At 39.4% G+C, this 24,147-nt stretch overlaps 1 pseudogene across 1 annotated transcript; it reads left to right on the forward strand.

The window, feature by feature from the left end:
* The first annotated feature begins 865 nt into the window (after window positions 1–865).
* Window positions 866–24,147, forward strand: LOC144631216 (uncharacterized; annotated as a pseudogene). The gene is made up of 12 exons (XR_013566701.1): window positions 866–1,137; window positions 3,767–3,947; window positions 6,282–6,393; window positions 7,610–7,738; window positions 10,177–10,375; window positions 13,681–15,071; window positions 15,458–15,900; window positions 18,756–18,877; window positions 19,279–19,426; window positions 20,543–20,719; window positions 21,360–21,434; window positions 22,558–24,147. The product of XR_013566701.1 is annotated as an uncharacterized LOC144631216 (transcript).

Consider the following 24,147-nt stretch of genomic DNA (forward strand, 5'->3'; position numbering starts at 1 on the left):
CACTCTTAGCATAACCTATTGACTGGCTATTGGCAAACTCGCAGTCTGATTGGCTAGTCAGTAGCCACGGATCTACTACACTGTATAAAGACTCTCCGAGGCGGCGCGCGTAAACATAAGTTTTATCAACAGTTTTATCGATATTCCAGAACCACTGGTTATGCTATTGCTAAAACAATTGGACTATCTTCTTTTGTTATTTACTGACTTTGATACCTAGGCCTCAAGATATTGTCGTCTGATATAAATGAGGAGGAAGAGCCTGAGAATGCTAGACATGTTTAATTTTGTATATGCAAAGGTCGTTGTCAGGGATCTTGTCTCGGCCCAGGAAGGAGGTACTCTGTATATTTTTGGGTGGGGTGCCGCTGGGAGTTTAAAACCCTTACCCTATACCACGTACCAGACCACTTAACAATTTCCCAGCAAATGATACCCTATTCTAGACCAAAATTCTCTTTCTCCACTCCTTGAAAACCATACCCTTCATAGTTCATATGTGGGAGTGTCGACGTCCCTCCGGTGTCACGGCCGGCTGTCTACACGGAAATGAAAGCTAAAGAGTAAAGAGGGTAGAGAGTGGTTTCACGTAGATCCAACACTGTCCAAGAAGTTGATCTGTGTGCGATCCCCCTCCCCCCCCCCCCTGAAAAAATGGTGATGTCCTCATGTCTTGGTTTTGTCGAACTGTATACGTTGTTAAAAAACAAAACAAAACAAAAAACATAAGAAGTAATAAAATCAACGAGTGTTCTCTTACGCCCTCGTCTCGGTGGTTGCGGGGGCGTCCTGACCTTCAGCGTGGGATTCCTGTGTTTATGTGATCACCAGGCCTCCAACCGGCCAAGTCAATTGAAGAGTGGATGCGAAACCGAGCCACATGTGGAGACAGTTTTGGTATTTGTAAATATACACAAAGACGAGCAAATAACTTAGCATTTTATTAAACCTTGGGTGCACATTCCTGCTCAGGGAAAGAAGGAGGACGCAATATTCAGCCGCCATTATCATTTCGCGATGTATCAGCACAGAAGCTGATGAATGGAAGTCAACATTTTGGAACACTTCATCACATGATCGTGTTTTCCTTTCTACGTGGAGATTTTGGTATTCGAAATGTGTGTTGTTTTAGCTTCGGTAAGTATTGTCTCTCAAAGAGTCATACACAGTTAAAGTCGTTTATGTTTCTAGATTTGAATACACGAGCACGCTTACAGAAAATGTGTAAACCATGTTCAAATTCTGTCAACTTCGTGTCGTGTCGACATATCATAGAAGGCTTAACACTTTCGCCAAAAGGTAATGATCTTTTTTGTTGCCATTTCAAAACTAATTTTGTGGTTAACAATTTTTCTATTCAACTCGTGTCATGATGCTCTTGTGTTACCTATTAAGCGGCTTATGAATATGCTTTTAGTCTTTTCAGTGTCTTTTTGAATTTCTATTCATGTACAATTTGAAGATATAAGTCAATTGACCAAATTGTTCAAAATGCTATGGTTTTCGTCGTTGAAAATATCGAATAAGCTAAGGCTAGTGATGTATATAAAAATAAATACGCTTAAATGACGAATGCCAGCGAAATCGAACCGAGCGAAGGATCGCTATAAAACTTGAGAATAAAAGTATTAAAAAATAGTTAATTATGCTAATATGCAACGCTATTTAACTGACTGATGACAGCGAATTGAGCTGGCAATTTGCATGTATGTTCTTGCTTAAAGATCTGACACGAGTCCGTAAGTGAGGTCGTATATTTTTTTCTAACACAAACGATACAAATAAACAAATACAAGACTGTATGAAATATTCAATATGTTGCCATCAAGAGGATCGATGATCCTAAAATAATATTTTTTTTATTTTTGCTTTTTAGTATTGGCTTGTACAATAATAATTTTTGTAGTCACGCCACAAATTGAAAAGGTTCCAGGTCCTTATATGCTTGGTTGCATGTGTGATTTCGTTTTATTTCAAAAAGCATAACTCAAAAGGAAAAATAGGTTCAGGAATTTAATATAAAAATAATTAAAAATTTCTGCCCCAGGGTAGGGGTGGTGGCAAAGATTATAATTGAGAAGAGAGAAACTAATTAATAATTAGGTGGTGAAGCTGCATGTTTAGTCTAGTGGATTTCGGAATGGTGGAAACATTTTGGGTTACTGTTTAGGATATGGTTGAGTGCAACGAGGTGTGGAGATTTTGCATCTGGATCTCTATCAGTAACAGGTTGCCTTTTGCAACATTTTACAAGCCAAGCGGGTTTGAAATTTTTACTCTTTACATAATAGTAATTTATATTGGAACAAGATATTATAATAACGTATATAGGGATTTTTACTGACAGACAAATTTCCTTCAGCTCTCCCCTTCACATACTAGTCGAGCGTTATATACCACCTAGGACGCTACGCTCAAGCAGTGAATTTCAATTGAACACAAACTATGTAGAAGGAACATTCAAGCAAAGCACATGTAAAGCTTTTAATGGTCTCCCGAGAACAATACGAGAATCCAGTGATCTGCACGAGTTCAACCGCCTCTTAAAAGCTCACTACAAGAAAAAAGCCGCAGACAATTTATTATAATTTCATTTTATGCTACAATTTTTTATATTATCTTAACACATTGTATATTTTTACTATAGCTTAATTTTTTTTTTTTTTTTTTTTTTTTTTTTTTTTAGCAAATTATTGTACATTATATCATAACTTTTTATCATATTTTATTATATATCTTAGTCTCATATCTTAGTTTTTATAATTTGCATAGAAGAGCCAAAGTTGTTATTTGGAATGCAAATAAACCATTATTATTATTATTATTATTATTATTAAATGCAGCAGGGACGGCGGTGCAATTTTCGAAGTGGGGGGGCTGACTAGTGACTTGAAGTGGGGGGCTTATAAGACTCTTCTCTTAGTAAGTCTTTATTTTTTTCGGAAATTCTGGGGGGGCTAAAGCCCCCCCAGCCCCCCCGGCTCTGCCGTGCCTGTGCAGATCTAAGAAACAAGCTGCATGTATCATGTGGTTTTGCGACTGTTTTTATGTTGTTATTATTCAAGTCAAGTCGGAATCACAGATGTTTATGTTATAGATTGTCAAGCTGGGTAAATATAAATTCAGCTGTTTCATGTCTTGATCTTTGTACTGTTGAAGGAATTATCATATTTGCTAAGCTGTTCACTGCTGTTCCTTTCAAATTAAAGCCATTGTGACACTTGGTCAGCACCATAAAAATATAATAATTACAGAACTTTAAATGCCGACAACTCAAACCCTCAATGACTTGAACCTCCTGCTAACTCAAACCTTTTTCGATTCCCCTCCAGGCCATTTTCTTACTAATTTTGCCCTTGATAACTCGAATCCCTGATAAGCAAACCTTTTTCGATTTCCCATGAAGGTTCGAGTTATCGAATTCAACTGTATTTATTTCTGTATTCATCAGTTATTACAGAGTCACTTGCTTAACTGCATTACTGAACGTAGCTTCTGAATCAAAGATTTTTGCCAGCATTAAAAATTATACTCCTTAAAATGTATAACCAGGCAGACAGTTACATGTAAATTTTTTAATTGATAATGATGTAATTTTATTTTGAGTCAATGTCTTGCTCCATGCCTCGCTGATGATAGTGGTGGGTTCAGCCACATCAAGACCAAGCTGATGCGAACTGAAATGAAACTCGAAGCTGTAAACCCGATACTATTTTGCGTCAGGGGGTCTGTTGGGGAATTGAGGAATTCTTTTTTTTTTTTTCAGAAAATGAAAATAAAGCAGCAGCAACCAGCTGATGGCGGTGTTAGCTGATGACAGACTGTAAATAATCATAAACTGATGGACTTTGGTAGAAGATCAGATATTTACCAAACTGATCTGGATATTCCAACCAACTTTCTGTTAGACCCAGCTGATGGACATGCACACCAGTCTTCTGAACATGGTAAGAAAGTCAAGTTTTGTGCAGGGACTTGATGAAATCTGTTGTACAGCTAATGTTTTAATAATTAGACCCTCAACAACTATTGGAAATCCCTTGAATATGATTGGTTCTTTCAATGTTGTCTAGGATATTTGCTGATAGAACACAATCATGTGTATGTTGCCTTAAGGCAAAAAAGGGAGCAGTAAAATTATATCGTTATATCGAGAAATCGTTATATCGAAACTCCCGATATAACGATATGGCCGAAAAATAACCGGAAATATCGTTATATCGGGTGAACCTAACATATACTTTTTTACGGGATAAAGAGACTTAAAATACAGTATCAGCTAGTATCATTTTCGTATATCATCGTTTTAAAGCTGTTGTCAGAAACGTTAGAGATTACCCCTTTACTCAGTGTTATGTTATTGCATTAAATTCAGTTTTTTGCTTTAATTGTGGCTGTGTACTGATTCGATACTGATAATATCGTTATATCGGGGAAGATTTTACGTTCGGTCCGCTAAATTCTCATCGTTATATCGGGAATATCGTTATATCGAAGATCGTTATATCGGGGTTCTGTCCCATACATTCTACTGTAACTTTGGCCGGGACATAGAATATTCATTGTTATATCGGGAATATCGTTATATCGAGGATCGTTATATCGGGGTTCCACTGTACTTAGAATCTTAGATTTCTACTGTTTAATACCCTTAACAGTGCCTACTAAAAACCTTATTATAGCACAACTAAAGTAAAGCGCACATTCAGATTGGTTAATTTAGCGCCTACTATTTGCCCATGGGTGCACGCTGATGTATGCCTTCAACCTGAACGCGCACAGATCTGATGTGACATGGTACAAGAAAGCGCCACTACTTCACGAGTTTTAACATGCCTTCTTGATTTTCCTGTGAATTTGGAAAGCTAAAAATAAGGAAAACCATATCTCCATAATGGGTTATTCCAAAAATTATACACAAACCCCTGATGGATGGCAAGAATTTTTGACCCCCCCTAAGTCTGACTGGATTTCCCAGACTGCTAGTAGCCCCCTCCTGCCTGGATTTCCAAGCTCAAGAATCCCCCTCCCACCCAGATTTCCATTCTTTTAAGGCCCGTACTGGAAACAACCAGGCAATAGAAAAGACGTCAATTCATCCAAAAGATCCTTGTTTATTACAATTTTCAAAGCTTCGCGAATATTGTGGAAGAAGCGTTCTCAAGTCAAATACTCGGAAAAAAGACTTTCCAAGTTCCCCCAACATGAGTCGAACCCGTGACGTTCCAGAATTAGCCATGTTCAAAACGAGCAGGGGACTGGGTACGAATATTCAATATCGATTGCACTGAAAAACTGGGCCCGTCATCTGAAAGAGCATCCAAAAATTAGTAACTCAACCAAATTTGAGAGTTATTGGTTTAAACACATAGGTATGGTTCACTTTTAGAAATTGCTAAAATAAGAGAGCTTAGTATGGATTGGAGGGACAGCTGTCCATCCAGCCATACTAAGCTCTCTTATTTTAACGATTTTTAAAAGAGTTCCATGCCTTTGCGTTTAAACCAATAACTCTCAAATTTGGTTGAGTTACTAATTTTTGGATGCTCTTTCAGACGACGGGCCCAGTTTTTCAGTGCAATCGATATTGAATATTCGTACCCAGTCCCCTGCTCGTTTTGAACATGGCTAATACCGGTTGGACGCTCTAACCACTGAGAGCCTTGCAGCTATGGCAGGACATGTGTCACACATAAAAACCTAGTTAGAGCATCCAACGGGTATTCTGGAAGGTCATGGGTTTGACTCCTGTCGGGGGAACTCGGAAAGTCTTTTTTTTGAGTATTTGACTTGAGAACACTTCTTCATTTATTTTCACTTTATCTTAGTCACCATTCCACTTAACATTTATTCACATTTATCGTTTCGACATATTGAGCCTTGCAGCTATGGCAGGACATGTGTCACACATAAGAACCTAGTATATGACCTCGCTCACCACGAGTCTCCCATAGCTCAGTGGTTAGAGCACCCAACCGGTATTCTGGAAGGTCATGGGTTCGACTCCCATTGGGGGAACTCGGAAAGTCGTTTTTCCGAGTATTTGACTTCAGAACGCTTCATTTATTTTCACTTTATCCAAATCACCATTCCACTTAACTTTTGTTTTTTGTAACCATCACTTCTGAAGATGTGTGCTGTAGCATGCGAAACGTCAAGTGTTAAATGTTTGTTGCCAAACCCTGGGTCTGCCCTTGTTGAGGTTGTTATTAATATAATAGTAACAGAAGCTTATCATAAGCTTCTGTATAATAACCATTGAAAACTTTGCATTTTGACAGGAGCAATTCTTGATTCAGATGATGATTTATCCCTGGGCTCTGATGCGCGGGTATTTTCCACCTCTGGGTCAGAACCACTGGTCTCCCCTGGAGGTTCAAGCCAATCTACTGGGTAGGTGTAGCCATGATCCTTAGTCTTCATTAATTTATCACATGAATAAGACTCTGCATCCTTGCTTGTTGGTGGGAGCATATTGATTTCCACCTTTTTCTTTGGTGACTAGCCTGTGAACCCAAGGCTCCCAAGTGGGGTAATCTTGGTTTTCAAGTGACATCATCAAAATTCTAAAATCCAGAAATTATAGCAAGACCCTTGAGTTTTTATCCTTCACTGGCTATCAGACCTCCTTAAGATAATTATATCTTGTTGAAGGCTCGATAGCATCTGTCGTCTTTAAGATAGACCATTTTGAATTTTGGAGTTTCGCGCCACATGACATCCAGATGGCCACCAGAAGGCTGTCACGTATGCTTAAAAAAATGCATCATCCCGTGACTTTTAACAATCTGAACAGTTGAGGTTTTGCAAGAAGTCTTTATGTCAATGTTTATTTGTCAATGAGGGTGGACTGACCGCTTTTTATAGCAGAAGTGAATTCCAGATGTTTTCATTGATTTCCGGCCGCCATGTTGTTGTCCCGTCGCATGGGCACCAAAATGGCTATTCCATACTGTTCTCTCCGCTAAATTTGTGTGAAACATTTTGATGGATAACTCGAGTACAGAATACCGTACAGACCTGAGACTTGGACAAGTAAAAGTATCTAGTAATTTTCTACAACCTATAACATTCTTGGTTTTTTTGACTCAGTAGTTTGGATTTACTTTTTTGCGGGGTGACAGTGGCGTGTCAGTGAAAACCACTTATAGGGCGAAAAAAATTGATAAGCAGAGTGAGCCTAAAAAAATCTGAAAGATGAGCGCGTTCTTGCAGGATCTCCCTACCAGTCTGTGCAAGACTCCCTCCACTCCCCGATTTTTCCCCCCATACCCCACTATACACTGTAGCTAGGGAGCCTGTTCACAGCCTATTTGGTGACTGAAACCGTCAGACTGTAACAAAGATGTTGTTTTATGGAAAAAAAAAATTCAATTATCTCTGTTTCCTGATATTTTGTGGGCAGTAACAGTTGGACACATTTGCTACTTGGAAAGAAAAATTTTGTAATTGTGATCACATTAATGTAAAACAGCCAGAAAACTCACTTCCCTGAAGTCTGCCGCATAAGATCAGATCATCATATGAGATCATGTTTCAATGAACAGTTTTTGGCACATGGATTTGATAAACCTTTAACTAATTTGCTTTCATTTCATTTTATTTCAAGGTACAATTTTGAATCATCAAGTGAAAGCACAGGATACCCAGGAAGTCACAGGATTTTTAAAAAATTGGATCATGTAGGGAGACTGAACAGCACAGAAAGCAGCGTGTCGGATTTATCTGATTTCAGCAGGTAATCCCTCAATGATGTTGCCTAATCCTGTACCTAGATCTGTTTGCTAAAATGAGAAGAGGTTGAACTGGTCCGAGATTGGCATCACCAGATACCCCTTGAAGGGGGTAGGGGCATTTCCATATAAAAGTGACAGGCTGTTGACAGGCTGTTGGTGATTTTTGTACCACTCCAGTAGTGGTTAAAATCTGTGGTTTGATACCGCCAAGGGTGTTAAAATGCAAAATGACTTCTTCTGATTCTTTTTAGGGTATGATGCTAGAAAAAAAGATAACAAAAACTAGTTTAAGGGTGAAAATTAACTTTAGCCACACCCACAAAGCAAGATTCTGAAACAAAAACACAAGCGTAAAAGTTGTTGCTGAAAAGAAGTTACTGTATTTACTTGAATGAGCGTCGCCCCTGAATAAGCACCGCATTTGGGACAAAAAAAGTTAATAAGCGCCGCCCCCAGATAAGCGCCCCAGTCGCGATGCGGCGCTTATTCGAGGAATTCCGTTTTACTAAAAACTGCACTACAAGCAACCCTAAAACAAACTTGGATATTTCTTTTTAAAAACGCGATGTTTTGCAGTTCACAGTGATGGTTTTACTGCTCGCCCATTAGTTTTCTATCCAACATTCTTACAATACGTAGTTCTGTAAATGTCGTGAAGGCCGCGAACTTTGCCAGGACAGCTAGCGCCACTTCTCTCTTCAGCAAGAGACGAATACTGACAATGAGAAGACGCTATTTTTGATAACTGCAAAATATTAGATTCTTTGTTGATAAGGGCCGCCCTCAAATAATCGCCTCCCGCAAATAAACGCCGCACTTGATGGGGGGAAAAAAATTATTCGAGTAGATACGGTACATGTGCAGTAATTTAGCTGAGAGAAGTTTGATTTGTACACGAGGGCGCTTAGCAGAGATGGTCGCTCAAGGAGGCTTGTATTTATTTACTGCAAAAAAAAAAGTTACGTTCTGGTAAATAAGTAAAAAGGTTAAAAACTGTGGTATTTGTATTTTCTGTATGTTGTAGAAATAACATTTCTCTATATCAATGTCCGAGTTTTTACTTTATTCTATAAAAGGCAAATAACGGAGAAACGTCATTCACGACAATTAAATTATTTACTAGCTAGTATAGCTACGTTTAAGGTAGATTAAGAACTTAAAATTCTTTTTTGCCAGGTAAATTAAAATAAAATTTCCTTTTGGGGTCAAAACGTGTTCGTTGTAAGCGGGAACTCATTTCAACGCTTTGTTTTACTTTTGGTAAAACGCATTGCTCTTTAAAAACGTCCAGTTCCACAATGTTTGTTTGTCATATCGGAGTTGCAATATTTTTTTATCAATAATCTTGCTGTCAATATACAGTAAGACCCGTTTAGCCATGTCAGCAGTTTGCAGGTGGTCTTATTGTACTTCCTTATGAAAATGTTTCTACCAGTCTCTCTGATGACACAACTCTTAAATTGTCGTGTTTGTTTTTCTGGCATCCTCATCAACGTGTGAATTAATTCTGTAATAGAACTAAACAAATTTATCACAGCGGCGCTCTCGTGAAGGTGTTCATTGTTTGGGCTACACTGCGGGATAGGAATTTCTGACTTGTGCCTCCTCTATGGCATTCTGGGAAAACTCTGTACGTAAGTGTACGATGTAGGTTTGAATCACGTGCTCTGTGATCGTAGCTTGCTTGCTATTGTAAGGTTTTTAGTGTGTTTTGACTGCGAGTGATGGCAGACGTAGCGTACGGTAATGAAAGAGATTCAGGATTTTTTTTGGCTCCTTGCCCTGTCTTTTGGATACTGTAATGTGAATTTAGACAATGATTACTATTGACAGTATTAGGGTTAGCTCGAGGCAATTGTTGAAGAAACGCTCTTTGAGAAAAATTAACAATGAAGAACAATGTTTTTAACAATTTGAAGCTGACTTTTAGCTTGTTGCTTTCACGAATCTCTTTCCAAAGAGTGAGAATTGCGGCCCTATAACCTGTCACTACACGAGTGATGAAATTCATTTTCTCCTTACAATAGCAATGCATTTTCAAGTGGAAAGGTGATAAGAATAAAGAAATTACCAGCTAGGGATATTGTCTGTTGCAACACCAAATTGTCCGAACTAACATTGAAAGAAATGTATGACAATCAACGGTAATACATGTATAATTTATGACAATGTATGACATTTGAGTTAATGTATGACATTTAGGGTAAGGAGTATATACCTTATTATAGGAAATTAAGATACATGTTTTACGCGATTCAATTGCGAATTATTGATGTTACTTTTTACTATAAGGACCAGACCTTTCGAATTGTTTTGGTTTTGTTCGCGTTGTAAAATGCTTCTTATATTCCTATAATAAGGTAGGTTGTTTACTAGATGAAATGTAAAAACCTCGCAATTTAAGTCTTAAGTGCTCGTTTTATTTACATTCCCCCCGAAGGACCTCCCATGATGTGAGTTCACTGCTGGACGCGATGACCGTGGACCCAGAGGAGTTTCTCGCTGATCTAGGATTTGCTGAAGCAGACATGCGCATGCGTATTCCTGACCGATTTCTGGAGTCGCCGTCAAAAGCACAGGGCATCGATGTGGAGTTATTTCGGCGGAGTCTGGATCAGGACGATGTTTACGGGTCACCGGTAAGAGAGCTACATTATTTAGCTCTAATGTATTATAACCACGTTCAACTCTCCATTAATGCAGGGCTGCAAAGATTTTTTTTTCACCTGAAAAGACATATGCCCTACTAAGACACCATCCTGGTCGCACAAAACAAAATTGTGGTCGGACAGATTTTTATTCATCATTGCCGTAAAATGATTTACGATTAAAAAATTGTCCGGACATCATGTCCGACCACACTTGGGATTTCGTCGGAAATGAGCAATTTTGGTCGACCAATGTCCGATGACCGACTGTTATTTGCAGCCCTGGTTAATGGCTGAAATTTGACTGTAGCAGGATTCAGCGAAGTGTTTGGATCCTTGTTACCTAAATACACTTTATGCTGCAGAATTCAATGACCTTATGTGCTAAACTTGCATTGATACTTCTCCTAGTCTACATCACTGACAGGTTAGCTCCCAGCGTTTTTTCAGGTTCCCCTACACGTAACCGATCTCTGGTATATTTTTACACCTTGGTAGAGAGAGGCGATGTGAAAGTTAAATGTCTTGCCTACAAACACAACACAGTGACTCCGGTCAACGCTCGAATCCGGGTCGCTGGATTTTGAGTCCAACGCGCTAACCATTAGGCCACCGCGTGTGCAATTTGTAGCTTGCAAAAATTCTCGCTTATATCGTAGGCTTTCCCATAAAAAGAAGTTCTCCTTTTGAACTCGTTTAGTTTCTTATTATTGACTTTATTCAGCTCCACGTAAACATTACAGTAACCATTTAACAGAAGCGTTGCTTTTGCTATAAATTTCGTAATGAAATTACCGCAACAATATAAACTACTCTAAAATAGGCTTGTTAAATGATTTGCTGTATAGCCAATCAAAGTAGATTAAATCTTCAGAATGCTACTTTGAATCATGAACTGTTTATGACGTTTGTAATTTTATTTTAAAAGAGCGTTTGTTTTTAATTCGATCAGTGCTTTACCATATTTTAAAGGACAAAATGGTTGCCACGCAACAAAGTCGTGGGAAGCTAGCGTGCGAACGAGAAAGTCTATTTCTCAATTAGCAATCCCTCGTTCATTGATTAGAAATCTTTTTGTAACATTTTGCGTATTCTAAATGACGGAACAATTTTTGCCAGGATAACCGCATAGAACCGCAACTTTTCTGTGCTGTTTTGAGTTACAATAATGTCTGCTCTGGTGCAAAGTCGATTACGGATAAAAGTGCTTGTGGATTTTAGTCTTCTCACCCCCCAGCAATATCTGCTCCTAAAGCTTTCTCTGGCCAAAGTGAGGCACACCTCTGGAGCTCATTTCCTGTAGCGACTAGGAGAATTGCTATTCCCCCTGGATGGGATGCTAACCAATTGCAAGATCCCCCTCAGCATTTTGTGACTGAGAATATCCGAACAATTTCCCGCACCAATTATTACACCTTGGTGGAGAGAGGCACTATGAGAGTAAAGTGTCTTGCCCGCCAAGAATGTAAAACAGTGACCCTGGCCATAGTTTAAACCCGGATCGCTCGAGCCGGAGTCCAAGGCTGCTGAACAAATAATTTTTCAATACGCCTTTGATTGTTACCTATATTATAAAAGGCGCCATATCATCTGGTTTTTGAAGTACAATTTTCATGGAAATTTTCTTTTAGATCGGCTATTTTTAAACTTTTAAAAGTAATTTAGATGCAAATTTTTGTCAGCGTGAATGTGTAAAAGTTATATTATTCTTTTTGTTGCTGGGGGTGATTTTAAATGAACCTGTATTACAAAGATAGATAGTTATTCAAATGCGCTCTCGGCTTGTTTTTTTATTTCTTTACCTCCGTATTGTGTCGCAATACCCGCTCGCGGCAAACTGGTCGTCGGTGTTAAACTGTAAAAGTTGTTTTCTCTTCTACCGCCTTCCTGGTTGGCGATTTTCGACATAGAACTGAGTCCCCTAAAGCCAAGACTACCAACCGAGTTGTAAAAGACGACATCGCTTTGATTCAGAATGATAGAACTGGTAGGTTTTTTTTAACGAAATTAAATAATAGGTTAAAATAATCTGCAACGCAAAAAGTAAAGACTCTAGCGAATAATCCTTCCCAAGATTAAAGAGAAATTTTTTCCCTTGCTGATTTTAATGCATTTTGTATAATTATTCTTGTGAGAATCCAGTTTTAAACTAATATTTTTTTTCTAAGAATAATCAAAAACCTGCCTATGTAATTTTGTAGTAAACATTTAAAAAGAAGTAACGATGGTATTGAAAGGTTTTTTTTTATACGTTGACATTTTGGTCGTAACCGACTTCGTTTGTCATTTTCCAAGCATTTTAAATCTGATATTTATTGCCGTTATCTTTCCTGTATAATAGTTATTTTATGGCACAGAGGAAATATCATCTTTCGTATAAACACCTGCCAGTACAAATAGATACGTTATTTATCGACGGAAAGCTGAGGAAAATACGTTTCCGTCGAGGGTCCGTTTACAAGAAAGAAATTTTTGAATTGTGCCGTTTAGTGGAATAAACTGTTTCACTTCAATCTTAGTTTTTGTTACTAATAACTCGCAAAATAAGCAGCAGGGTAGAAATATGGAAATATACCGCGTGGCGCCTTTTGTCAATATTTAAATAATTAGTTTTTAGTGGCTTGTAGGTTGACAGTCGCCTACTTTAATATGCTCACAAAACGCGATGTAAGTGATTGACAGAGCGTGGCACGATTGTACTGATTTAGAACAAATTACGTGGGAGAGCGTGGGAATAAATATTTTTGAGTTTTATCTTTTCTTGGTGAATTGAGCAATCCATGCGTGTTCCATGTGCCGGTCTTTTGTGATAAATCTATGGTCAAAAGAAAGGCAAATTGAAGTAATTGAAGGTTCGTTTTACATTTTCTAATAGGACTAGTTGGGGGAACTTGAGGACGAATCACCCGTTTAGCCCTGAAGTTCCCTGGTCCCAGAGATTTTCTCTCTTTATTCTTCTACTAAAGCGAAAAGGCCGTCGTGGAGGTTGGAGCGAGCGGGAGAAGAAACTCGTTTTCGCCTCTTTACGCTTCAAATTTGACTGAGAAAGAGAAAAAAGAAATCCTCTGGAACCAGGGTAGCCCTGAGGTTAATAACTAACAAATTCTCTTTACTGGTCTAGATACATTTCTTACAGTGATAGCTTGGAGAATTTGCTTCAAATCAGGGCGTTTCTTTCTTTAGTGATAATTTCCTTTATCCCTATGACGTGCTGATTGATTTGTTATTGATAATGTAAGGAGAAATCATATTCTGATCACTATTGATCCATTTTTCTGTCTGTCTTGTTTTTACAGTCTCAAGAATCTCCAGTATGGTCGGACCCAGGTTCCAGCAGGATCCCACTCAGGTTCATTGCACCTCACACGGAGCCAATAGACACGGTGTTCATCGGGGGCTGTAGTTCTATACCCCTCATTTCCGAACCCGAAGAAGTCCCTGAAGACTCGTTTGACCTGATGAGGCACCTTAGACTCAATAAGCCCCAGCACGTGACCAAAGGGATGTTTCTAGAGCCAGTCACGGAGGAACTGGAAGTTTCGTCAGTTGGCAGTGGTACTATAAGGACAAGGATTTCTAGAAAGCTTTCTAACGAGGGAACAATAGTACGCGAGGAATCCCTAGAACAAGTGAATTTAGAACCGGAATTGTTGCTAAATGTTCCAGCTACTAGCAGTGAACAAACAGGTTTTGATTTAAATGAGACTAAAGAGGCGACAGTTGTGGAGAAAGATGAAGATGTGGCACGGATCGTTGTAAATTTAGACGCTGAAGAAGGCACGAGTGTATCTGTCTCTGAAGGGGTTGTGCTAGATTACGCAGTGAAATCTTCAGACAGTGTTGTTAATTCAAGTATTTGTAGCACAAAAGGTTATCCTTGTGAGTTGAGTACCAATAACGAGGAGTATATATCTAGAGACTTCGCCGCTATGCAGAGGAAGACGGATATATGTTACACCAGGCTCGGATGTCCCTGCACACTTAAAAGTTTCTAGTATTGAAGTGCAAGATTCGTTTGAACTAGAGGAAATCGGAAATGAGGAGTACAACGAAAAAGAAACGTCAGCTTCTACAGACCAAGAAGCCAGTCTTATTGTCAAGCCTTCGGAAAAACGTTTAACGCGAGAAAATAGCGGCGAAAGCAGCGGTTTTGAAGAAATGCTACCAGACAAAGAAACAGGTAGTCCAAATTCGTCTTCGCCAGTTCTGAATACAAAGGTGTTTTCCAGCGTCACACCTGTCCTTGTAAGCGATAGAAGACCATTGGAAGCTCTTCTGGATCCTGAAATGCTAAGCTTAGCCGTGGAAGAAAAATCTCCCCGAGCGACATTTGGGCAAAGGAGGACAAAGTCCTTAACAAAACAACGACCAATTGACGAGGATACGTTTGCCTCCTGGGCATTTAGTCCCAGGTCATCCGCGGCAAAATTTGTTTCGGAAAATCTAGGTACTAGTGTGAGCCACGAAGACTCGACTATGACATCTGGGTTTGAAGATACTGGGTCGAATTTTCTCGCGGTTAGCACTCAGGAACCGATGATTGAATTTATGAAATCTAACTTAGATAGCTATGTTGGTGAAACAGACGAAAACTGCAACACAACGTCAAAATTTGAGCCTAGAAATATGCTTGTAACTGTCGAACTCTCGGAATTAGAGGAAGGGGGCAGCAGTTTAGGAAACCGAGGCACGGAACCCATTGAAAGATTTGAGAACGAAATGCAAGTTAATGGAGACTGCCGCGCCAAGCAACAAACGTCGAGAGAAAGACGCGGAAGGAGAGGGAGCAAGGGGACGGAAAGAGAGAAGAAGCAGAAGGAGACCGAGCCGGGCCAACAGAACCAAGCAACAACGCGGGAAAGAGGGAGTGACAGCAGTTTAGGAAAGCAAGGCGCGGCACCTGTTGAAAGATTTGAGAACGAAATGCAAGTTAATGGAGACCTTTTGAGTCTTCAGGGCCATACAGATACTGCAATTTGCAACACAACGTCGAATTTTGAGCATAAAGATCTGCTGGTGACTGTTGAACCTTCCGAATTAGAGGAAGGAGATAGCAGTTTAGGAAAGCAAGAGCAAGCACAGCACTTGTTGAAAGATTTGAGAACAAAGTGCAAACGAATGGAGATGTTTTGAGACTTCAGGGCAATACAGATACTGCAATTAGACAATCTGAGGTTACCTCGGGCTTGCAAAGGGAGATAACACTTGGTCGCGAGGAGAATATCTTACAATCAAAGTTATCTAAAGCCGATGAATTTGTTTCACAGCGAGGAGTAAGCGAAAACGAGTTTGTATCGAAAAAGACAGCTCTCTCCTTTTCTTCCCAAGGAGATGATCATGAGAGTAACACGCATATTGAACAAGGAGCTCAAACTTCTCGTGAACTCTTGTCGCGTGGAAAGCTTTTCGTAACGTCTTTATCTGAAGAAAACGGAGCAGTTGGCACATGCGCAGAAGTAAGACAGAGGGAGGAATCCCAAAAGGCTTTGCGAAAGGTTGATTCCGAATATCAACAGGTCAGTTTAAAATGATTGTATCAATTTATTTATTGCAGGACAATATGGACTATAGTATGTCTGAAAATGTAAATTACGTCAGTAAATTGTTGTTCACGAGCCGTAAGGAGTGGTCCCCTCCGGAAGCTGGTCTTCGTAATGAAAAAGCGAGTCAAGTTGAATTGTATTTTACTAAGCTAAAAATCGAATCGAATTCGGGTTGTGGTTGTTCAGGATGGGACTGGCAACTTTGAGAGGACTGGGGAAAACTGAATTAATGCAGGTCACGTGATTTGAGTTTTAGAGCAACTATGATAATTATGAGGATTTCCTTTTATAACTCAAACGTAAATGGCTTGGTAATCGGATGAATTACCAGTTAAAATTCAGGGTTTTATCAGCTATTAAATTACATCAAGGCCCTCGTATAAAGTAACAACCAGAAAGAGTGAAGAACCGGGATGAGGGACGTAATTCTTAGCCTTTGATTTCATCGTATGTTACTGAACAGTCGTGAGTAATCCACAGGCGCAAAATTGTAGAAACAAGCTTCGTTTTGGGTAAATAAGATGAAATTCAAATAGTGTACATAACACAGATAATAGAATTTAAATTGGTAGAAACTGTTTATATATTTAACGTAGTTGTTTTGTTTTGGGTAAATAAGATAAAACTCGAATAGTGTACATAACATAGAGAATAGATTTTTTTTAAATTCCATAGAAATTGTTTTATTTATTTTACGAGTTTTTTTTATTTACGTTTGTTTGTTTTTAAATAAATGTTTTTAATTTTTTATATCTACACTGTGAGTTATTTTGTCTGAGTGTGTAATTTGAAGCGCGCGGAGTCCATGAGTCCTTCAAAGTTCTTAAAGGGGAGGGTTGAATATAGCGACGGATTATGATGTTTGAATATACAGTTGTCTTCTTGGTTAGGGTGGCAGTTATGTTGCTGCTAGTGATGGTGGTGGTAGGTGGTGGTTACAGTTATGGTGATGATAATGACGACGACGACGATGAGAGAGAGAGAAGAAGGAGGAGGGTGATGATGATGATGACGATGGTAATTGTTTAATTTTGATACTGATTGGGATCGTGATGATATTTAATAACTGGAATAATGGTGGGGTGATGTGTCTGATACTGGTGAAAATGAACGAATGATGTAATGTTTAATAAAGTTGATGATGACGACGGGGACGAAAAATTCCTTATGCTAGTGGAGACGATAGTGGAGTCAGTGAAACTAACAGACAAGCGAGTGACAACGCTTAACATAGTAGCTTTGGTGAAGGTGATCTTTTTAATATTGATGAGAGTTCTAATGACGATAAAGACGGTAATGTCAATAATTATAATGATTCTCAAAGTAATGTCAATAATTATGATAATGAGAATAACTATGATAAGGATGTTTTGCCAATGTGTGCGTGCATTGTAGAACTAACAGGACACTGGTTGCAGTTGATGTACAAGAAGATGAGAACTGTCTCGCGCGATTTAAAGAACGGTGCGACTAATTGTCACAGCTGAGGGTGACTGGGGGTGGTGTATAACATTATTGTCAGTATTAACATATTTTGTTCCGCAGTTTTCGCAGTAACCATATAATCTGTACAAGGTACTTCTACCTACTGTTATTTATTGTTAAGTGTGACATCCTTGAAACTCTAGTGCTTTTCATGTGCATGTTACTGTTTATTGTACTGTAAGGTGATTCTAACTTTTATTTTTGTGGGTGAAACCCTAGTGTGTGACCAAGCTATCGATTAGTACTTTTATGAGGTACTGTTTATTATGCTGTTTAACAAGGTGGTTCTAACTTTCAAGTCTGTGGATGATCTAGTGCTTTGGCCTGGTGTGTGGCACATGTCCTTGCTACCCTATGTGTGTGCGCTTAATCCAAGTAAAATTATCTTTCTTGTAACTATCAATGCTAACACTGCCCACATTAACCCGCCTCGACTAGTGTGTGCTATCTGCGGGTAGTGAGTGATGTATTTTTACTAACACTTGAGCCTTGAAAGTCGTCAGCGAAATGGCGTGCGCCCATCTGTTGTTGTAGAATTGTGGACCCAATCTTTAGCTTGTAACCAGTGCCCTCGAACGAGTGCACTTAACTTACTGCTTGTTGCTAGCTGCTCGGGCTTTTAAAGGTGTTATCAGCTAAAGTGCAGGAAAGCCAACCAGGCACACTATCAGGAGAGGTACGCCGTACGTCGAGTGCTGAGGTATTGTATCTCGTAGTGGATCCTCAAAGGTGTTTTTCTTTGTGAAAATACAGTATTGAGGAACTAGACGGTGTGATTGTTGATGGTGGTTTGTGATTTTTTTTTCTAAGCTTTATGATTTTCTTCTTTGATAAATAAGTTGTGTTGATACTCGGTATTAGAGCACTTTTCAACGACTTTCGAAGTAAAATTGTTTTCCTGTCTGTTTTTTCATTTGTCGAGTTTTGGTTTGAAAAATCATGCGACATGCTAGAGTAAACCAATCTAGATTTGGCTTTCCCGCGCGCGCCGGGCGCTGATTTTCCCGCGCTTGGCACAGGTTACGTGTTTTCCCGCGCTTTGCGTAGGCTACATTTTTTTCCCGCGCTAGGCCCAGATTTCTTTTTTTTTTTTTCGCCCTGGGCACATGTTATATGTTTTCCCGCGCTTAACACAGGTTGCAAACTTGTTTCCCCGCGCTTGGCAGAGGAGAAGGTTTTCCACGATTTTTATCGACAGTGTGGCAAGCAGATCACTTTGGTTTTGGCATTTCGAGAGTGATTAGAAACTGCTCTAATCCGTGTAGCAGAGTTAAAACGAGGTTCATTTTCCTTCGACAATTTACAATTTTTCTCGTTTTTACTCTTCTTGTCCTGCATTGCAGCACTACCTTCACGAAATTAACGTTCTTGAGAAAAGCATTCAAAAGTACGAATCAAACTTGTCTTCCGAGGGACCGCTGGATCGAGTCAGAACCTCGAGTTACACCAAACACGTGCTTGTACGGTAAGTAGAAATTTTTCCCCAACAGCGCACGCTCTTATTGGCTTATTCGAGGTCATATGACATCTAACAATTAAAACTGTTTCCCGCCAAAGTTCTCTGAGCAGGCAACATTGCAAAATCTGTGAGGTCAGAGGGTAACATTGCAATGTTGGCCGCGAATGTTGACCGACGAGCGCCATTTTTCTAAGTGTTTGTCGTGCTATATAACAAAACACTCGCCTCGGGAAACATTGAGATTCTCGGGAAACAAAATCAACTGTTTCCCTCGGGAACAGTCATTAAGTGTATACTGTAGCATGTCCTAGCATTTTGGTCAAAAAGCACTCACTGTATCAAGTTCAGCAAACGGAGTGTATTGTATGTGTACTTAGCGAAGTGCTTGTTTTTTCTCTTTTTTGTAGAATAACTGAAGAAATGAACGCCATTCAAGAACTTCGTTCATTAATCAGTTCTGAACTTGAGAGAATGAAGTGTTTACTTTCGGAGCGACGGAAAATGTTACTTGCGGGAGCTACAAAAAATCCTGTTTGTCATGGCGTAACTCAAAAGGTAGCTTTAATACGTCTTTTAAGGCTTAAAAACAGGCCCTCGATTCATGTCTATTGCTGGATTTCCACTGACGCGTAATTTTTTACGTGCCTTTTACGTGCGTGAAAAAAATTAGAGACAATGTATGAACGACTTGCGTAAACCTGTACGCAAGTCGTTCATACATTCTCTTTAAATGTTTTCACGTACGTAAACGCACGTAAAAAATAACGCGTTAGTGAAAATCCACGTTATGGATGACAAACTGTACAAATGAAAGCTATTTAGCAGTACTTTCCTATCTTACTGTTTATTATGCTTTACAAGGTGGTTCTGGCATTTAAATCTGTGGATAAATCGCCATTACGTGCCAAGTATGAAAGCTAATGAGCAGTTCTTTCATGTGGTACTGTTTATTATGCTGTACAAGGTGGTGCTACTTTTAAGTCTGTGGATGAAACCCTAGTGTGTGATCATTCATATGAAAGCTATTGAGCAGTACTTTCATGTGGTACTGTTTATTACGCTGAACGAGGTGGTTCGAACTTTTAAGTCTGTGGATGAAACCCTAGTGTGTGACCATTCAAATGAAAGCTATTGAGAAGTATTTAAAGGGACCGTGTCACGGATTTTAGCCAAACTTAGGCATAGGAAATGACCATCAAATTTGTTTAAATGTATAAAATAACCTCTTAAAACAGTGAAGGAATATTTAAATAACACACCAAATGCAAAAGAAGGTACGGATGGCCAAAAGTGTCGAAGATTGAAACGGATTGCGATGTGGGCTTTTGAAATATGGTCCGGCGGAACAGTTTTCAAAGTTAATCTTGTCTGCTTGTAACTTTAATTTATGACGCCCGGGAGACACATTTAGCTGCAAGGAAGCTATGGTTTTGTCATTTAGTATCAAAGAATTAATTTCTTTGCAAACAATTAGTTTCATAGCGAATATTTGGCAAAATTTAATATTAACATAAGATTAACCTAGCCGTGACATAGTCCCTTTAACTTTCTTGTGGTACTGTTCTTACGCTGAACAAGGTGGTACCTAAAATTGTTTGAATAATCAAATGAAAATATTGAGCTGTAATTTAAATGTTAATCTTTATGTATTTTCCATCGGTTATTTTATAGATGGCGGACCTTCTTCGAGAACAATCTTCGTTGAATATTGGGCTTTCAAACATTAGCGACGAGTTATCAATTCGCAAGAAGGCGTCTCGAAGGGCCAGAATATACGCGCAAATCGATAGCGCAAAGAAAGAGTTGAAAGAAGAAAGAGAAAAATGCATCAAAGATTTTCGGGAAGAGGTAAGTTTTATACATGCGTGTGTTTTTCCGGCATAACAAGAGAAATGATTGAAAAATCCTTTACTGCTTTAAGTATTACTCTTAGGAGGAGTGGGGAAGGGGGAGCTTTGAACGGGTATTGTCTTAAATTTCTTTTTAGCTACTGGATTTTACGTTAGAGCGGTTTTTTCTTTAGTGTCAAAAGTCAAAAGTTAAAAATCTCGCGCCACTTTCTTAAGCCGGCGACACACTTGGCGATTTTGCGAAAATCGCCAAGTGTACCCGGTGCAGCGATTGCGATTTTCGTATAAAATCGCCGATATCTGGCATGTCAGATATCGGCGATTTTTTTCGCCGATCGCTGGCGATCAAATTCGCCGCGATCGGCAAATAAAATCGCCAAGTGTGTCGCCGGCTTTAGCCAATCAGCAGTAAAACCAATCGTATCTCGCTCGCGCATGTTTTTCCGCGCTTCGTGCCGGCTACATGTACTTACATCGAGTTTTGATTGGTTCACTGGATTGTCTGTGTACTTTGTGATTGGCCAGGGTAATTACTTTGCTTTTGCTTTAACGACATTCAATTGAAAACTGCTCTAACAATATGCTAACAGTATTTGTAGAGTATTTGAAAGCTGAGCAGTCCTTTGTATTTTTGTTAGATGAAGGAAACCCTTGCCCGTGAAATAGGTGAAAGGTTTTCAAGTGAAATCGATTTGCTTCGTCACGAAGTTCGGGTAAGGGCTAGTAGTGCTATTGTTTTATTTCACATGCTTCAAATTCATGCCGGGAAATGTTATCACACAGTGACACCACAGGCTTCCCAAGCTCAAAAGTCGTCTTTTTGATGTGCTGTTGAGAGCCCTTCGGGCGGCCGACTCTACATACGTGGCGTATGCGACAGCTTGTGTATAATTTTATAGAGAAATGTATGGGAAAATCACGGGTTCTCTAAAATCGGGTAAATAACTATATTTTTGGAAATAAAGTTTACCTACCTCAAATGTGTCGTTTACTTGTGTCTTGTGCCGAATTTGAAGCCATTCCGACGCCATTTAGCGAAGTTATTCGAAGTCGTTGTCTCCACTTCTAAAAAGACGACTTTTGAGCTTGGGAAGCCTGTGGTGACACCTCCAAATATTTGGGTGGGCTGTGCGGCGCGCTTCTTCAGACCATTTTCCTATTTCAGACCTGACCGCAAAATCGATACCCAATTTCAGGCCACAGCGTACCCAGACAAATTTGATGTTCTCTAAAGGGGGTGGGGTTGGGGGGGGGGGGGGCGGGTGGACACTAGCAATTCAGATTTACCGCTCAAATAATGGTTCAAAATGATGCCTGGTCGCGTGTTATAAAATTCGTTATTTCGTAGCGCTACAACCATGGCCACAAGTGTAAATATTTAGACACATTTTGCCCCTCCCCACCCCTATGCAATGTTGACTCAAAACATTCATCTGACACATGAGTGCGTTTTACCATTTTCCAACATTGAACCGGGGAACGGGGATACTGACATATTAATTAACAGTTGTTACGAACATAACTTCAGGTTTTAACAAGTTTTTCAACAAAAATATGTTCATGGTTGTAGTCACTGCCCTCATGTTGTACTACTCGGCAAAACACTTGGCTTTTAATGGACCTCCCTCAGCTTACGTTTAAAAATTGTTTGTGCAGCCTTATAACGGAAATGTCGGAGTTAGACTGTGATAGAGGACTTGATAGCACCCGATACCGAGTTAATTGGAATTACTCCTAGTCGCCTCACACTGAAGAAACTGGAGTTATGCGGGGACTGTGTGAAGCCCCTTTTTGTAAGCAATGCTTTACGCGGTTAACCTTTCTTTTATCTTTCAGTCTAAAGGCGCGGTTATTGAACAATTAATGAAGAATCAAGAGCAAAAAGATCTGGGAGACTAGGTCTTGTTCATCGCCATCAGGATCAGAGTAGAGGACGCGCAAAGAAGTGCAAGAAAGAAAAAGAAGTGAAATGACCTTTGTTGGCCGTTTTGTCACGGTGGAAATCTGTCTTCTTTTTCATTCTCCATAGGTTTAATACTTAAAACGAATTCATTTGCAGCACGACAATACTTCAGTGCTGTTTTTACAATATACAAAATCTCCTTAGTGAACCTCATACATACCTTGAAGTGTTGGTTGGGAGAATGTTATCATAATGCCTCTTCTATGATGGCCGTTTTGTTTGTAACCATATGGTCAGCATGCTTTATTATATTTATAAGCCTTAATAAATTCTTCTAGAGCGCTTGCGTCCAACGCCAAAAGATTGTAAAATCCAAATATGAAGGGCGGTAATAACTGGCATGTAGGTAGTTTACAACCTCCTCTTCAGGGGTTTCGCACTTTTGCTGCGGTAAAAAAACAACGAGTGCGAAGCTCGAGAGACTGGTGACGAGCGCGACGCGCGTGGAAACAATGGGAAGGAGAACAAAGAGACCCCTGTGGCCTTCCCCTCCACCCTTACGCGCCCGTTTTCCTCAGGTGGCGGGGATAGGGGGGAGGGTGGTTAAGGAAGGGTTTGTGGGGTTGTTATGCGTGCCAATTGACTGAAATTCATTTTTCATTCTCGATATGAAAGTGCTAGCAAATTTATACATAACTTTTATTTTCTTACTGAAACCTGCGACTAGAGCCGAGGATAAAGGATAATCAGCGATTGTGTTGTAAACATTCTTCTTATCGTTGGACCTTTGGTTCAGTTTTAAGTTTGAAACTGTTAGTCTTTCATTTGTGTTTTTTTCCAAAATTTGTGAAGCAAAACGGTGCCGACCTATTATGTAATAATCTGGTCTGGTAATGGTACTAAGAAGTACTCATGCGCGGCCAGGGAAACTTTAAGCTGAGAGAGACCTGGGAAAGTCCGCGCTGCTAAAAGGGCCTGTCGCAAATGATGCGTAAGTTATTTTGTAGCAAGAAAATCTCGTCAAACTAAACAAATGATCAAAATAATAGCTTAGTCTTGTAGAAAAATGCTAGAAGAAGAAGAATCGGACTGTTAAGGTTGGGGCAAATTGAAGTAGATTCCAAACTAAAACAAAAGTAATAAAATTTGTAAAGATTTCGCGGTATTCACGTACATTGTTTGTGAGCCCTCATCACACGCGCACTATGCTATAGACATTTTAGTAGCCACTCCTCCGTATCTAACATGTTCCGCGGCCACGCTTTATTTGCCGAGGTCAAAAGCACCCAAGATATTTTGTAGTAGAAATTTAATTGTGGCAGGCCACAATAATCAATTATAAAACTATCCATATCGTTTATATAAAGTCATTAATTTATTACTTAGTGTAGACAGCATAGCTTATACTATCATATAGAGAAACAAATTATGTATTATTAATTATGATAAGTAATTTATATTTATATCGTGAAAATTATCTGGGCGAATAATGCCTTCTAAAGTAATAAATCCAATATTATACA

Source organism: Oculina patagonica, chromosome 11 (assembly GCF_052425735.1).
Source record: "Oculina patagonica isolate OP01 chromosome 11, crgOcupat, whole genome shotgun sequence".
Lineage (NCBI taxonomy): Eukaryota > Metazoa > Cnidaria > Anthozoa > Scleractinia > Oculinidae > Oculina > Oculina patagonica.